This window comes from Moschus berezovskii, chromosome Y (genome assembly GCF_049115385.1).
Source record: "Moschus berezovskii isolate FMDL1 chromosome Y, NW_MosBer_1.0, whole genome shotgun sequence".
Taxonomy (NCBI): domain Eukaryota; kingdom Metazoa; phylum Chordata; class Mammalia; order Artiodactyla; family Moschidae; genus Moschus; species Moschus berezovskii.
This window is the reverse complement of record NC_142489.1, coordinates 9,924,435-9,941,116: the sequence shown is the minus strand read 5'-3', so window position 1 is coordinate 9,941,116 and position 16,682 is coordinate 9,924,435. Positions and strand designations below refer to the sequence as shown.

The 16,682-nt window shown below is 47.5% G+C and overlaps 1 long non-coding RNA gene and 1 other non-coding gene across 2 annotated transcripts in view; both read right to left on the bottom strand.

The window, feature by feature from the left end:
• Positions 1-1,690: 1,690 nt before the first annotated feature.
• Positions 1,691-1,795, bottom strand: LOC148773057 (U6 spliceosomal RNA). The gene has a single exon (XR_016037020.1). It is a non-coding gene; the product is annotated as a U6 spliceosomal RNA (small nuclear RNA).
• Positions 1,796-10,771: 8,976 nt separating this feature from the next.
• The window catches only part of LOC148773056 (uncharacterized), a 102,201-nt gene continuing 96,290 nt past the window's right edge, over positions 10,772-16,682 (bottom strand). Inside the window, exon 3 of the long non-coding RNA XR_016036990.1 lies at positions 10,772-10,958. This is a non-coding gene — a long non-coding RNA (uncharacterized LOC148773056). The remainder of the gene's footprint in view (positions 10,959-16,682) is intronic.

The following is a 16,682-nucleotide window of genomic DNA, read 5'->3' as shown; positions in this document are numbered from 1 at the left end:
TTAATATGCTGTCTCGGTTGGTGATAACTTTCCTTTCAAGGAGTAAGCGTCTTTTAATTTCATGGCTGCAATCAGCATCCGCAGTGATTCTGGAGCCCAAAAAGATAAAGTCTGACACTGTTTCCCCATCTATTTCCCATGGTGAAGCCATAAAAGCAGCAAGGCTTATGTGTATATGGAACAGAGCATTACATGATAAAAAGGGGGCCTTTGGATGAGTAAATTTATTTTTACGTTTGCTCTTTTCTTGGCCAGTTTCATTTACTATTTTTCCTCCCGGATGTTTACGTATGTAAGCCTAAGAAGGTCTATTAGTAGTAGTTCTTTAGGAAAAGTTCCAGATTCCAACCTTATCACAAAACTGATCCAGGACTTGGACCGTGTTCCTGAAGCCCCTGAAATGTGTGTGTGTGTGTGTGTGTGTAGGTGTGTGTGTAGGTGTGTTTGTGTGTGTGGGTGGGTGGGTGTTGCTCACTCGTGTCCGACTCTTTGTGAGCCACCATGGGACTGTAGCCCACCATGGAATTTTCCAGGCAAGAATACTGGAGTGGGTTGCCACTCCCTTCTCCAGGGGAACCTTCCTGACCCAGGCATGGAACCCAGGTCTCCTGCATTGCAGGCAGATTCTTTACCATCCTGAGCCACCAAGTAAGCACCTGAAATTACAGTGTTTTTATTTGAAATAAGGGATATTTATGGACCAAAGTTATTATCCTATTATGGACTATATTCCCTCCACTACACATTCTCTCCCTTATTTTATAACTGGCGTGTTGTGCCTCTCACTCCCGTTCCCCTAGTTTCCCCGTCCTCCCAACCCTTCGTTTCTGGCAACTATTCGAGAGCTCTCTGTATCTGTGAGTCTATTTCTGTTTTGTTGCACTGTTCACTTGTTCTGTCTTTTACATTCCACATGTAAGCGAAAAAAAATACACTAGTAATTTTTCTCTCATTTATCTCGCTAAGCATAACACCTTCCAAGTCCACCCATGTTGTTTCAGATGTGAACATTTCATTCTTTTTGACGGCCGAGTAATATTCCATTGCACATATCCACCGCATCTTCCGTATCCATTCATCTGCTGATGGACACTTAGGTGGCCTCCATGTACAGGCTACTGTTAACTAGCGTTGCTAAGAACACTGGGGTGCATGTAATTTCTGAAAGTAGTGCTTTCACTTTCTGTAGATGAAAACCCATGAGTGAAAATCGAGATCATACAGTACTTCTTTTAATGTTTCTGAGGACCTTCCAAACTGCTTTCCACAGCAGCTTTGCCAATTAACACTCCTACCAACAGTGCCAGAGGGGTATCTTTTCTCCACATCCTCAGCAACACTTTTCTTTTTGGCCATTCTGAGTGGTGTGAGATGATACCTCATTGGGATTTTGACTTGCATTTTCCTGATAATTAGTCATGTCCAACCCCTTGACGTGTGCCTACCGACCACTGGCATGTGGTATTCATACCTTCGGCCCATTTATTCACCGGACTGTTTTATTTTTTTAATATTGAGTTGTATGAGTTTCCTCTCCTCCCTCCCTTCTCTGTCTACACACACACAAATGTTAACCCTTTCAAGCGTAACACTTGCAAATATCTTCTCCCATTCAGTAGGCTGCCTTTTTGTTTTGTTGATGGTTTGCTTAACTGTGCAAAAAACGTTTCTTAATTTTTTTTTAATCTTTTAAAATATGGAATGCTTCACAGATTTCCATGCCATCTTGCCCGGGGTCCAGGCTCATCTTCCCTGTATCACTCCAGTCTTGTATATGTGCTGCCAAAGGAAGAGCTGAAAAAGCGTTTCAGCCTGACCTCGCCTCCTTGGTTTATTTTTGCTTTTGTTTCCCCTGCCTGAAGAGACAGATTCAAAAAGGTACTGCTGAGATTGATGTCAAAGAGCATACTGTCCCTGTTTTCTATGAGGAGCTTCATAGCTTCCGGTTTTACATTTAAGTCTTAGAATCACTTTGAGTCCATTTTTGTCTATGGTCTGAGATAGTGGTCTTCGTCGCTGTTTAGTCAGCCATCTCTGACTCTGTACAACCTCATGGACAGCAGTCCGCCAGGCTCCTCTGTCCAAGGGATTCTCCAGGCAAGAATACTGGAGCAGATAGCCATTCCCTTCTCCAGGGGATCTTCCCAACCCAGAGATCGAACCCATGTCTCCTGCATTGAAGGCAGATTCTTTACTGTCTGAACCACCAGGGGTGTTGATTCATTGGGATATGACTCAGCCATCAGAAAGACAGAAATAATGTCAGCTACAGCACCACAGATGGACCTAGAGATTGTCACACCATGTGTGATTCTTTACCAGCTGAGCCACAAGGGAAGGCCAAGAACACTGGAGTGGGTAGCCTGCCCCTTCTCCAGGGGATTTTCACGAGCCAGGAATCAAACCAGCGTCATGGCAGGCGGCTTCTTTACCAGCTGAGCTGCGCGGGAAGCCCTTTGAAAGCCCCTAGTGAGGTCCAACAACAAGTGAACAGATAAAAGATACAGTCTTACATCCATACAGCAGAATGCTACTGCTGCTGCTAAGTTGCCTCAGTCGTGTCCGACTCTGTGCGACCCCATAGGCGGTAGCCACCCAGGCTACAACGTCCCTGGGATTCTCCAGGCAAGAGGACTGAAGTGGGTTGTCATTTCCTTCTCCAATGCATGAAAGTGAAAAGTGAAAGCGAAGTCGCTCAGTCGTGTCTGACACAGCGACCCCATGGACTGCAGCACACCAGGCTCCTCCATCCAAGGGATTTTCCAGGCAAGAGTATGGGAGTGGGGTGCCATCGCCTTCTCTGATACAACAGAATACTACACATTAATAAACAGGAATTTACAATAGTAATACATACTAATAGATAGTAACAAACAGCAATTAATAGTAATAAACAGTAACAAGCATTGATCAACAGTAATGAAGAAACAGTTGCAAATAGAAACAGAGTGACAGAGTAATAAATAGCAATTAACAGTAATAAACAGCAACCCATAGCAATAAATAGTTAACAAATAGTAACACAGAGTAAGAAACAGCTTGTGAGTAACGAAGAGTAATAAACAGTAATAAATAGTAATTAAAAAGGAATGAAGTGTTCATACACACAGTGAAATGGGTGCATCTCAAAAAAGAAAATGCTGAAAGGGAGAAACTAGACAAAAGATTACACACTGCATGATCTTATGTAAAACCCATGGAGCAAGGAGGAGGAGAGATGAGTTACTGTATAAGGGCCTTAAAGAAACCTTTGAAAGTTATAGGAATGTTCATTGCTTTGACTGAGGTGAAGGTTCGAAAGGCGTATCATGTCTCAAAATGTTTCATGTTACATACTCTTAACATGTGCAGTTTAGGGCTTCCCTGGTGGCTCAGCTGTGGTAGAGAATCTGCCCCCAGTGCAGGAGACCTGGGTTCGATCCCTGGGTTGGGAAGATTCCCTGGAGGAGGGAAAGGCTACCCACTCTAGTATTCTGGCCTGGAGAATCCCATGGGTTGTATAGTCCATGGGGTCGCAGAGAGTCGGATACGACTGAGCGACTGTCCCTATGGTGTGCAGTTTATTCTCTGCCAATTATACCTCAGTCAAGTTCTTGCAAACAAAAGGACCCAGTGCCACTTAAAAGAGAAAAAAAAAAAGATCCCCTAGTGAAGACAGAACAGTATCCACCTTAGCTTCTGCTTAAGTGATGACACCGTTAAAGGGCTGTGATGATACGCTGCTTGAAGCAGCCACTGTTACACCGCACCTTCCATCTGAGCGTCGTCCACCGTGAACTGTTCTCATTGATAGCTCAGAAGCATGTGCGTGCTCACTGCCCAGCCTCCCTCACTGGACTGATGAGGGGCTCAGGTCATCACAGGGGTTAAACGGCTGGTCCTGGAACAGACCCAAAGTGAACAGTAGTAGCAGGTGACAGAGAGCCTGCATTTCTTGAGCAATTTTACTGAGCTCTCCAGGTCACGCGGTGTTTGTACAGGAATTCTAGACTCGCACGACAGAAAAAAGAACCAGAGCTCAACTTGTCACTTGCCTTGCCTGTAAGCCCTGGGCAGACACAGGATTTCCCAGCTACTTGGGGTCTTCACTACCATTCTCCAGCCACAGAGAAACAAGACAGAGCAACTTGCTGTCCATGTTCAAGGTCAGAGCTCCCAGCAAAATCTAGGTGCCATCTGCTCAGTTTCAACAGAGTTCAACAAGGGTAAAATGACCTTGAGGAAAAGGAAAAAAAAAAAAAAAAACCTCTCTGGCAATCAAGTGGTGATTTTGTTTTCTGTGATTATATTCCTTTGTACGGAAAAGAATATTCAATGCCAGTGTGATCCAGAATCTTACATTTGCAGTAAGGAGCTAGGCTTTTAAAGACACAATCTTGAATCAATCCTATTGTGTACTAGTTTTGCAATCCGGGACAATATAAGAGGTCTCTTGATGAAGGTCACATCCAGTCAAAAATCCAAGCTCACTTTTAATTCCAGAGCCGCTGAGATTAGTCACCTTCAAAATTCTTGACACAGATAGCCCTTAAAAGAAAGTCACATTTGGTTAGTCATTTTAAAATGATGAAAAGGAAAACAACGGTAGTTCTGAGGTCAAGTTCCCAGTTAGCTAGAAGTAACAATTGAGGACGCAATTAAAGGTTAAAAATGTCATGGGACATGTGATCCTTGAAGCCAGCCAGTGCTTGAGGAAGGTTTCAGATTTTATCTTCTTCTGCGTGCAGAACGGGACTGCTCAAGTTACGAGAGAAAGAATCACAATTCGATTACAATCGTCTTGCTTTGGCAACTACCTCTGGCCCCTATAAAACATGACCTTTTTCCTGATGGTTTGGCCTCTTTCACAACAGAGAACCCAGCACGGATGAGAGAGAACAGGAAGACCCCTCCGAATCATGACACGGTTCGAGGCTGTAATCCAGCACCCAACAGATGATGAGAACAGCGACCTTCACATGCAGTCCACTGACCTTCAGAAACCCACAGCTGACTGTTCACAGGACCCATCAGCAAAAGCAAATGTAATACCATGTATTGAGCCACCAGGGAAACCCATTCAAAGCCTGGATGTTATCGCTTAAGAGGAATACATACATTTATATATTACTGTGATGGGCAACCTGGAACCAAACCAAGTCAGAAAAAGGAATGAACTTAGTACGGAGTGAGTGACTGGTAGTCACTGAGCCGTGTCTGACTCTTTGCAAACCCATGGACTGTAGCCCACCAGGCTCCTCTGTCCATGGGATTCTCCAGGCAAGAATACTGGAGTGGGTTACCCTTTCCTTCTCCAGGACTTACTATGGTGTCATATTAAGTAAATTTCATTTCTCTTTAACTCTTGTGAAGATCTGTGAACGCTGTGCTGATTACAGCGTCAGTTGCTCGATGGTATTAGGGGACCTCTCTGCGTACCGGCCACTGTCCGCTGACCCTGCCCCTTCCACCCTGGTTCATCTGTCTGTGGTCCTGTCTGTGACACCCAGAGCTTTGCTCCTTTTTCCACCTTCCTGCCTTTATGAACATGTCCCTTTAGGAACTGAGAAGCCACTGGGACTCTGCCGTCTGGATGTCCCCAAACCACCCACTCCACACAGCCCCCGTCTTTGCTTCGGTCTGCTGGGAAAAGATGGAAGGCGGGAGGAGGAGGGGACGACAGAGGATGAGATGGTTGGATGCCATCACCAACCCAACAGACATGAGTCTGAGCAAGCTCTGGGAGTGGGTGATAGACAGGGAGGCCTGGCGTGCTGCAGTTTGTGGGGTCACAGATCACCGACAAGATGGACAGGAGTTTGAGCGAGCTCCGGAGTGGGTGATGGACAGGGAGGCCTAGAGTGCTGCAGTCCGTGGGGTCACAGATCACCGACTCGATGGACTTGACTTTATCGGGGCTTCTTAGGTGACTTAGGTGGTAAATAAATCTGCCTGCGATGCAGGAGACGTGGGTTTTATCCCTGGGTCGGGAGAGATCTCCTGGAGGAGGGCATGGCAACCCACTCCCCTATTCTTGCCTGGAAAATCCGATTGACAGAGGAGCCTGGCAGGCTGCCGTCCATGGGGTCGCAAAGAGTCAGACATGACTGAGCACACATGCATAGAGAGGAAACACAAGTTAGTGCCCAATCAAGCCAGCTATGGTTTTTCCAGTGGTCACGTGTGGATGTGAGAGCTGGACCATAAAGAAAGCTGAGAGCCGGAAGAATTGATGCTTTTGAACTGAGGTGTTGGAGAAGACTCTTGAGAGTCCCTTGGACTGCAAGGAGATACAACCAGTCCATCCTAACGGAGATCAGTCCTGGGTATTCACTGGAAGGACTGATGTTGAAGCTGAAACTCCAATCCTTTGGCCACCTGATGCAAAGAGCTGACTCATTTGAAAAGACCCTGATTTTGGGAAAGATTGAAGGCAGGAGGAGAAGGGGACGACAGAGGATGAGATGGTTGGATGGCATCACTGACTCAATGGACATGGATTTGGGTGGACTCCAGGAGTTGGTGATGGACAGGGAGGCCTGGGGTCGCAAAGAGTCGGACACAACTGAGCAACTGAACTGAACTGAAACCTCTTGTTATAGCGTAGCTTTAGATTTACAGGAAAGCTGCAAGAATGTTAGAGAGTCTCCTCCCATTTTAAAGTCTTCCATTTACCTGGTACTTCGTCATAACTAATGAACTGATACTGACCCACTATGCCTCACTGGTGTCTGTACTTTATTTGTCTTTCCTTAGCTTTCCCCTAAAGGTCCATGCTTTGCACCAGGATCCTAACCGGGGTATCACATAAACTTTTTAGGAGTCACAGCTTCTTGGTCTCCTTGAGGCTCTGACGGTTTCTCAGACTTTCCCTGGTTTTGATGACCTTGACAGCTTTGAAGGATGCTAGGCAGGTTATTTTGTAGAATATCTTTCAATTTTGTTTGCCCCAGTGTTGTTCTCACGATTATACTGGGGTTACAGGCATTTCGGAGAAAGACCACAGAGGTCAAGTGGTCTTCAAACCCACATCATATCAAGGTCACACGCTGTCAATAAGACATAACCCCGTTGATACGGACCTCGATCACTGGGCTAAGCAAGCGTTTCAGGTTTCCCCACTGCAAAATTACTCATCATCTTTTAGTTGTGAGGAATAGTTTTAAGCATAAAAGATTCAAGTATTTAACTTCAGAGTATCAACATCACCATCAAATGTGGTCACACCTACAGGCGTGTGTGACCGGTCCTTTGCGGACGATCACCTCGATTCTGTACAGAGACAGACAGGCACGGTGAGGCGGGTAGGGACACAGAGAGGACCCAGTGATCCAAAGAACAGGGGCTTTCGAGGGGCCCAGAGGACACAAGCATCTGAGGTTGAACAAGTATCCCTCACCGAACATGGAAACGGGAACCTGAGCGGACAGACAGGACAATACGCTCATTGTTTGGGAAGCAAGTTCAGTTACTGCCACACAGAGACTCGAAACACACTTGATAGGCTAGACGTTTGCGGCTCTCTCCTGGAACACCCCAGGGATACGGCTGGGTGGGTAAGGGCTGGAAGGCGAACTTTGCAATCCTCCACACGTGACTCCACACCTGTGAGTTCCGGTCCCCTGGTGCATTTGCCTTAATATCTGTGAGTTAAGGTCACCTGGACCACCATTTGTCAACGGGAAGGAAAGAAGAATGGAAGGGATCTGCCCTCCTTTCTCAAGAACCGGCGGCAGAAACTGTTCACATGGTTACCATTCTATTCCACTGGCCTGACCTTAGTTAACACGGGGCCCCGTACCAAGCCACACAGTAGGTAGGCAGTGTATGAATCGGATCTAACTGGATGCCTGTCTGCTCGCTAAGACTAGCTGAGGTTTATGTGCAAAAAGTATCTAGAAGAGAATGAATCAGGGGAGAATAAACTGGTTAAAAGGAGCAGGTCTTCCTAGAGAAGGAAATGGCAACCCACTCCAGTATTCTTGCCTGAAGAATCCCATGGACAGGGGAATCTGGCTGGCTATAGTCTACGGGGGTCACAAAGAGTCGGACACAACTGAGTGGCTCACACTGAGATATCTGTATTCTTCATTTATGTAATATTATGTACTAAAATTATATGGCAGAAGAATAGTTAATAATATGGGAAAATGTTCATGCTATTTTGTTGAGTAAACAGAACATAGTGAAGCGTATGGAAAAAGAATATCAACTGTATTAATCTAATTTGGTTTCAAAGAAAAACACATACATGCATACATTCAGCAAACTGAAAAGCTGTCTATCAAAACTTTGATAGACAATTTCTCTGTGCCTCGGTTTCTTCAGTTTAAAAGTGCGGATAATGACGAGACTTATTTCATGGGATTGTGAAAAAGATTAAATAATAGTTATTAAAAAAAAAAAAGGAGCACATCTTTAACTCCATATCTGGAGTCAGGTGGCTTGCCATTTGTTCAAAGAGAAAGATGGCATCTACGGGAAAGCTGCAGATACCACGGGCGTCCTGTTCAGTTGACCCGTGGACACGTTTCTCCAAGTCCGCTCAAACAGGTCAGTCCATCGGAGCTGAGACAGAAAACAAAGCGCCTGAAATTCTCCAGCTCGGATGGTGGCCCTCCTCTCTGTCACTCTCCCCGGAATGCAACACCAGCTTTGGGTTCCAGTGCTTCGGTAATAAGGAAACCAGTTCTCCAGACTCCGATTCTTTCTACCATAGGAATCTTCACTCCGTGGACCACGGAGACACAGGTGGAGCTTCTCACAGTTGCCTCTCGTTTTTCTTCCAACCGTGCCCTCAGGTCTCAGGGAACTAAGCTCACTGCCCCCAACTGCCCCCAATTCTACGTTCACCCGCCTCTCAGAATCTCCCACTCCGACTGCTGCTGCTGCTAAGTCACTTCAGTCGTGCCCGACTCTGTGCGACCCCACCGACGGCAGTCCACCAGGCTCCCCTGTCCCTGGGATTCTCCAGGCAAGAACACTGGAGTGGGGTGCCATTGCCTTCTCCGCCACCCCGACTTGGGGGAATCATTTGCACTCCGGGACCCAGCGGTCAGAATCAGCTCCGAGGCAGTGTCAGGCACAAACTAAGATGCAAGACAGGTGATACTTGTGCTGTTTCCGGCACGCAGGGAAGGACCACCAGCCCCCCCCGCCGCCGGAGGAAGGGTGGAGGGAGACCGCAGTTCATACCTGAGCATCGTCTCGGGGACCTGGTCTCCGCGGCACGGCTCCTCTTGCCGTGCCGAAGTCTTGGGGTTCACTGAGGAACCGAGACTACTGCTAACGCTCAAGCTAGCTTCTGGTTACCATTCCTACTGGGGCTTCCTGGGCACAGGTCCGGTAGGACAGTAGCAAGATTGCTAAATTCTCCAACACGGAGAGAACAAAGAGAGCATGACTTGGAGGATGAGTAACGAATGGGCCCGACAGGGCATCTGAAACAGCTAGGAACGCGGAAGATCCACAGACCTTGCCCGGATGCCCTTTATACCCACCAGCGTGGACGCTCTGCAGCGAGCTCAGGAAAGCAGCTCTGTGCGATCCAGTTCAAGGGACTGAATTCAAGAACCCATCGCTGACAGGAGCCTGATAACACAGTCCAGCGATAAGACACAGTTATGCCTGGGCATGCTGCATTAAGGATGAATACAGAATACCTCTGCAGGAGCAATCACACATGCCAGCACTAATTCTGCATTCTCTGAGCATCTTGGAGTGGTTTTTTAATAGGCATTAACAGTCAAACTACATAAATTCAGTGTTTCATCACTGACTCATCTAAATGAGAAATGGGGAAAACGTACAGGAAAACGCATTCATAATTTTCTGACTCACAGACAAGGTGAAATTAATGACAACCGTTTCAAGACACACGATGAACTTCTTCGTTTCAAAACTAAGATTACAACTGAAATAAACCTTACAGGGTAAGTTAACACGCCTTAAATTTCAGAGGAGTCCAAAATGAACTAATGTGGCTTGATAATTTGCTGAATGTACTGAAACACCGTTCTGGACACCTTGAAAACTTTTCACCTTATTCTGAGCCTAATCAGAAATAAACAACTTGATTGACTCTCTTTTTTAGGGATGAGAAATGAGGAGGGCTTTCTTTCCTCTGTCATACAGGAAACATAGTTTTTATTAAACAAACGTAGCAACTACATGTCCTCTGTGCATACAGGACAAAATCATCAGACACCACCTCTGCTTTTGCCAAGATGAGTGGCAGGCAGATATTCAGTTTAGCTTTTAGATCTACTCCAAGATGGGCAGAACGGAGAAGGCAATGGCAGCCCACTCCAGTACTCTTGACTGGAGAATCCCATGGACGGAGGAGCCTGGTGGGCTGCAGTCCATGGGGTCGCTACGAGTCAGACACTACTGAGTGACTTCGCTTTCACTTTTCCGCATTGGAGAAGGAAATGGCGACCCACTCCAGTGTTCTTGCCTGGAGAATCCCAGGGACGGGGGAGCCTGGTGGGCTGCCGTCTCTGGGGTCGCACAGAGTCAGACACGACTGAAGCGACTTAGCAGCCGCAGCAGCAACATGTGCAGAATGTTAAGCATTTAATCACTATGCATATGCACCATCCTAATTTTTAAATTTGTTTCTTTCTAATAAAAAGGTTGCAACACAACAGCGAGCCAAGTAGAGGCCATGTCCGTGTTCAAGGTGGATGAATTACACGCAGAGTCTGCTTAATGAGGTACAGGAATGATTGAGCAGAGAGACCAAGGAAGTGGTGATGGTTCACGTGGAACCACTCAACGCTGTGAGGGGAGGTGCCCACGAATAAGCAGTCTGCGCAAAACGGGCATGAACGCATCAGGCCAACAGGCACACATCCAGAGCAGAGAGGAACGCTTATCTTAGGGGTGTCATTGGAGCTTCCGATGGACCTGTGCCTCTCAACAAGACAGAAGTCAAAGCCGCGTCTTTCTGCAGGTCGCTGGAGCCGGGTTTCACTCACCTGAAAGCAGAGGTTCCTGATCAGAATACCGCTCCCTCAGCATGCTGAATCAACCCCTTTGCTGTGGATCGGTCTGATATGATTTCCAGCCCACTTGTACGTGGCGGCAGCAAAGTTGTGTTTACGTGCACAGCTGTTTTGACAGACAAGTGCAACTGTGGCAGGGACGTCGTCATGCACACCCACAGTTAAGGCAGAGGAATGTGTGAGGTGCGAGCAGGTCTGGCAGGGGCCCCTGAGACTGCACACACACCCCCAGGGGTTGAGAGAACTGTCCCCAGAGTGTTCCGTCTGGGCAAGGTGCCTCTATGTTCATCTAAATGGCCTCTGGAAACCCTGGACCATTTAGCTCCACACTGGGCAAGGTGCCACTTTGCCAGCAGTGGGTGGAAAACCACGCTTCCCAGGTGGTATCAGTGCTGAAGAGCCCGCCTCGATGCAAGAGACGTAAGAGATGCAGGTTCGATCCCCAGGTCAGGAAGATCCCCTAGAGGAAGAAATGGCAACGCACTCCAGTGTTCTTGCCTGGAGAATCCCATGGACAGAGGAGCCTGGCGGGCTACAGTCAACAGGGTTTCAGAATCAGACACGACTGAAGCAACTTGGCACACACAGACTCAGAAAGGAGATAACGTCCCCCACAAAAACACTGGAACCTTCACTCCCCGGGGAAGGGTTTCCAGCAACAAGCTGTTGTCAATGCGCCCCCATCACCGGCGCCAACACGTGACTCTCGGTTCACCAGGACAACTCTTCAGAGAATCAACTTGTAGAAAGGTACACCTCAGCCATTCCTTTCGTCACCCCCTTGCCTGGAACGATCATCTAGTATAGGAGCGTGTTATCTCTTTATTGGCTTATTAAGAGACGCTATCCTGTCCTCTCACTGCCTTGCGAGGTGATGATTGTAATTTCCGCAGTGAACCTGTGCTAAATGATTGGTCGAGATGACCTCAGTGTCTAATCAAAATTTGCTGCTCCAAGAAAACACCCTTGTGAAGAGCATGGTTTCCATTTAAGAAGCATGAGTGTTTGCTGTCCTTAAAAAAGGACTTGGGGGAAATATTTTTCTTTTTTCCCCCAATCTAGGAAGAAAATTCCTAGATAGGGGCAATAAGAACAAGGAATGATGGCAATGTTTTGCAGGAATTTCATGGTGCAAAAGACCACAAAACAGATAACACTGATACTCACTGATACAAAACTCATTACAGGCTTTAAGGATAACTCTTCAGGTTTTCACCTCTTTCAGAAATAAAACATGAAAGTTATAAGCCCACACATCTCCTTCTGTTTAACTAGGGGAAAATGCCCTTGGATATTAGAGACACAAAGAACCATTGGCTTCTTTCAACTTGTCTTGCCTAATTATTATAACATCAAATTGCATGCAATTGTCCCTGCATGTGTCTGCACGGGACTTCTATAAAGAAAATCGAATTTAGTAACTGCGAGAAACTATCTGTTTAGTTGAGTGTATCAGTAACTTTCAATCTATAGTTCCCAGATAGCACTGGAAAATGGGAGGCAAAAAAAAAAAAAGAAAATGACTGACTTTGTTATTTCCTCAGGCAGTAAAGAGATCAGTGGTATCTGGTCTCACTGACCAATCAGGGTCTGCACTTTGAACTGTTGCATTTTAAACACTGGGGCTGTAAGCGGGCACTCAAAGCTTTTCTTTGTCGAGTTTTGCAGAGTTGTATCCACTACACTCACTCACAGTTTCTATATGTAGAATCTGGCTTCATGGAATAGCTCTCCTGCAAACAGATGGGGACACAGTGGAAACAGTGTCAAACTTCATTATTTTGGGCTCTAAAATCACTGCGGATGCTGACTGCAGCTATGAAATTAAAAGACGCTTACTCCTTGAAAGTTATGACCAACCTAGACAGCATGTTAAAAAGCAGAGACAATACTTTGCCAACCAAGGTCCGTCTAATCAAGGCTATGGTTTTTCCCGTGGTCATGTATGGATGTGAGAGTTGGACTGTGAAGAAAGCTGATCACCGAAGAATTGATCCTTTTGAACTGTGGTGCTGGAGAAGACTCTTGAGAGTCCCTTGGACTGCAAGGAGATCCAACCAGTCCATTCTAAAGGATAAAGGAGATCAGTCCTGGGTGTTCATTGGAAGGACTGATGCTAAAGCTGAAACTGCAATACTTTGGCCACCTCATGCGACGAGTTGACTCACTGGAAAAGAGTCTGATGCTGGGAGGGATTGGGGGCGGGAGGAGAAGGGGACGACAGTGAATGGGATGGCTGGATGGCATCACCGACTCTGTGGACATGAGTCTGAGTGAACTCCGGGAGTTGGTGATGGACAGGCAGGCCTGGCGTGCTGTGGTTCATGGGGTCGCGAAGAGTCGGACACGACTGAGCGACTGAACTGAACTGAGTAGCTCTAGGGACCTGCCTATAGGGACCTTTCAGGGACATGCCACCTGGTGGCTTAGATGGTAAAAGCATCTGCTTGCAGTGGCGGAGACCCAGGTTCAATCCCTGGGTCAGGAAGATTCCCCGGAGAAGGAAATGGCAACCCACTCCAGTACTCGAGCCTGGAAAATTCCATGGATGGGGGAGCCTCGTAGGCTACAGTCCATGGGGTTGCAAAGAGTGTGACACAACTGACTTCCCTTTCACTTTTCTGTAGCTATATAACATCCGGCTAAAGACCAGCAGTGGGGAACTCTCTCTGCCTGCTTCTGGTATCTACATCAGAAGCTTTCTCTCTCTCTCTCTCTCTCACGCTTTAATAAAACTTAATGACACAAAAGCTCTGAGCGATCAAGCCTCACCTCTGAATTGAATTTTTCTCCTCCGGAGGCCAGGGATCACAGTGTCTTCCGTGGTTCAGCAGCAACCTTTCACGCCCGTCCCCCCGAGCAGGAAAGGGCAGAGTCGGGGTTCAGGCTGCTTGACTGGTCATGCTTCCACGGCCCTGGCTGCCACAGGGGCCATTCTGTCTGCATGGACACCAACCGGCCACTAGCACGGCCACTGACAACCACGGTCCCAAAGCCATGTGACCTCTCTTCCCAATTCCTTTTAAGAAGGGTAGTGGACAAGGCTGTCAGGCCCAATGAAGCTGGTTGCTATGACAGTTATTACTCTCCAAAAACAGGGCCACGTGCTCCAAAAACACATCAAGAACAACTTAAAAAATAACAGATCCAGAGACAGAGAGATAAACTAAAAGAGTCACACTGAAACATACAGCGGATTCTTGAACATCTGAGCCACCAGGGAACCCCACGTAAAACAGACAGCCAGTGAGAATCTGTGGTATGAGGTAGTGTGGCAGCCACACATTCTGGGAAACAAACTCACTCAAAAGGACAATGCAGACAGTGGCGTGCAGTTGATTACACCGGCGGGCCCAAGGCAGAGTCTCCTCTTTTCCAAGGACCCCGGCCAGGTTTTGTGAAAATCTTATATAGCCTAAGTGGACGTGTCCAAAACCACCTCCCCAAACTCCCTGAACAAAGGAAAAGAAAGATACATACGATTCGTATGCCTTCAGTTCAGTTCAGTCGCTCAGTCGTGTCCGACTCTTTGCCACCCCATGAATCACAGCACGCCAGGCCTCCCTGTCCATCACCAACTCCCGGAGTTCACTCAGACTCATGTCCACAGAGTCGGTGATGCCATCCAGCCATCTCATTCTCTGTCATCTCCTTCTCTTCCTGCCCCCAATCCTTCCCAACATCAGAATCTTTTCCAGTGAGTCAGCTCGTCTCATGAGGTGGCCAAAGTATTGCAGTTTCAGCTTTAGCATCAGTCCTTCCAATGAACACCTAGGACTGATCTCCTTTAGAATGGACTGGTTGGATCTCCTTAGGCATAGGTAGTTAACAGTGGACAATTATCAAGAGGCCTGTGGTCATACCCCAAAAAGCAGAATAGAATGTATGATTCCATTCGATTACACAGATAATTAGGGTATTCTTTTAGGTGCCAGAGAGTCTAGGTATGACTTGTGGGGTTTTTCCCTCCAGCAGGGTCTGGTTTTCCCGTTGGTATGTCGTTCCCATAGATACTGGGCATGGAGCTCAAAGCCCACAGGCCAGTCCAAGAAAGCAGGAGTCCTGCTATCAAGACAGAGCCTGTTCTGTCTGTTTCCTTCTTCAGTAACACTGAAACATACAGCGGATTCTTGCCCATCTGAGCCACCAGGGAACTCCACGTAAAACAGCCAGCCAGTGAGACTTTGCGGTACGAGGCAGGGAACTCAGCCTGGTGCTCTGTGGCAACGTAGAGGGGTGGGTCGGGATGGCAGGTGGTTAAGGAGGGAGGGGTATATGTATACCTGGGACTGACCTGTGGCTGTATGGCAGAAACCAACACAAACTTGTAAGGCGATTCTCCTTCAATAAAAAAAGAAAAAAGAGGCCAGATGATGCCCTCATCTGTTGCGTCACCTGTCTTTTCCTGGAGCACGGCGACGCTGACTCATGGGAGTGAGCTCACCTTGTCTCTAATGTACTGACGGTCTCCTCCGCAGTCAGGTTTCCAGGTGGGACAGAGGGAACGTCTTTGGAAATTATTCGGGTCAGCTGTCTGCCAACCGCAGAGGTGTCAGAAGAAATGTACGTGTTTTCTTTTACCATCCCGGATGCTAGGACCTCGGAGACCTCGACTACGCACGTGGACTCACCCAGACACTTGGTCTGCCCCGCATGTTCTATCTGAAGCTCCTTATGCATCTGCGAAGCGCTAGAAACTTCAAAGGCTGCTTCGACACCGGCTGACATGAGTCAGAAATCTGCATTCACACGGCATGAGTCACGAACCAGTAAGAGCTTACTGGGGTTTTCCTCACTTTCTATGACTCAGGGAAAGTGGGTGCAACAAGCTCTTTTTGAAGAGCCCTTCACAATGCTTGCTCAAGTTTTTAAAACGGCTTTCAAAGAGATCTCATTTGGTGTGCCACCAGGATTCCCCTCCTGGGGCTTCCCTGGTGGTGCAGTAGTTAAGAATCCGCCTGCCAATGCAAGGTGTGTGGGTTCAAGCCCTGGTCACGGAGGATTCTGCGTGGCTTGGAGCAACTAAGCCCGTGCACCACAATAACCAGGCCCGCTTGCTGCAACTACTGAAGCCTGTATTCCCAGACCCCGTGCTCCGCAACAAGAGGAAGTGAAACTCGCTCAGCCGTGTCCGACTCTTTGCGACCCCATGGACTATACAGTCCATGGGATTCTCCAGGCCAGAATACTGGAGTGGGGAGCCTTTCCCTTCTCCAGGGGATCGTCCCGACCCAGGCATTGAACCCAGGTCTCCCGCATTGCAGGCAGATTCTTTACCAGCTGAGCCACCAGGGAAGCAGCAAGAAAAGTTAGCACAATGAGAAGCCCACAACAAAGCGTAGCCCCTGCTCTCGGCAAGCAGACAAAGCCTGTGAGCAGAAATGAAAACGCAGCACAGCAAAAAATACTAAATGAATACACTTTTAAATAAAGAACCCCCTCCTTAATTTTAAGACCTATTTCTTTCTTAACCTGTTCACAGTTTGAACCAAACTCAGACTAATAATAACAAAGGACTACTGGAAAAGACTCTGATGCTGGGAAAGGTTGGGGGTGGGAGGAGAAGGGGACGACTAAGAATGAGATGGCTGGATGGCATCACCGACTCTGTGGACATGAGTTTGAGTGAATTCCGGGAGCTGGTGATGGACAGGAAGGCCTGGCGTGCTGTGATTCACGGGGTCGCAAAGAGTCGGA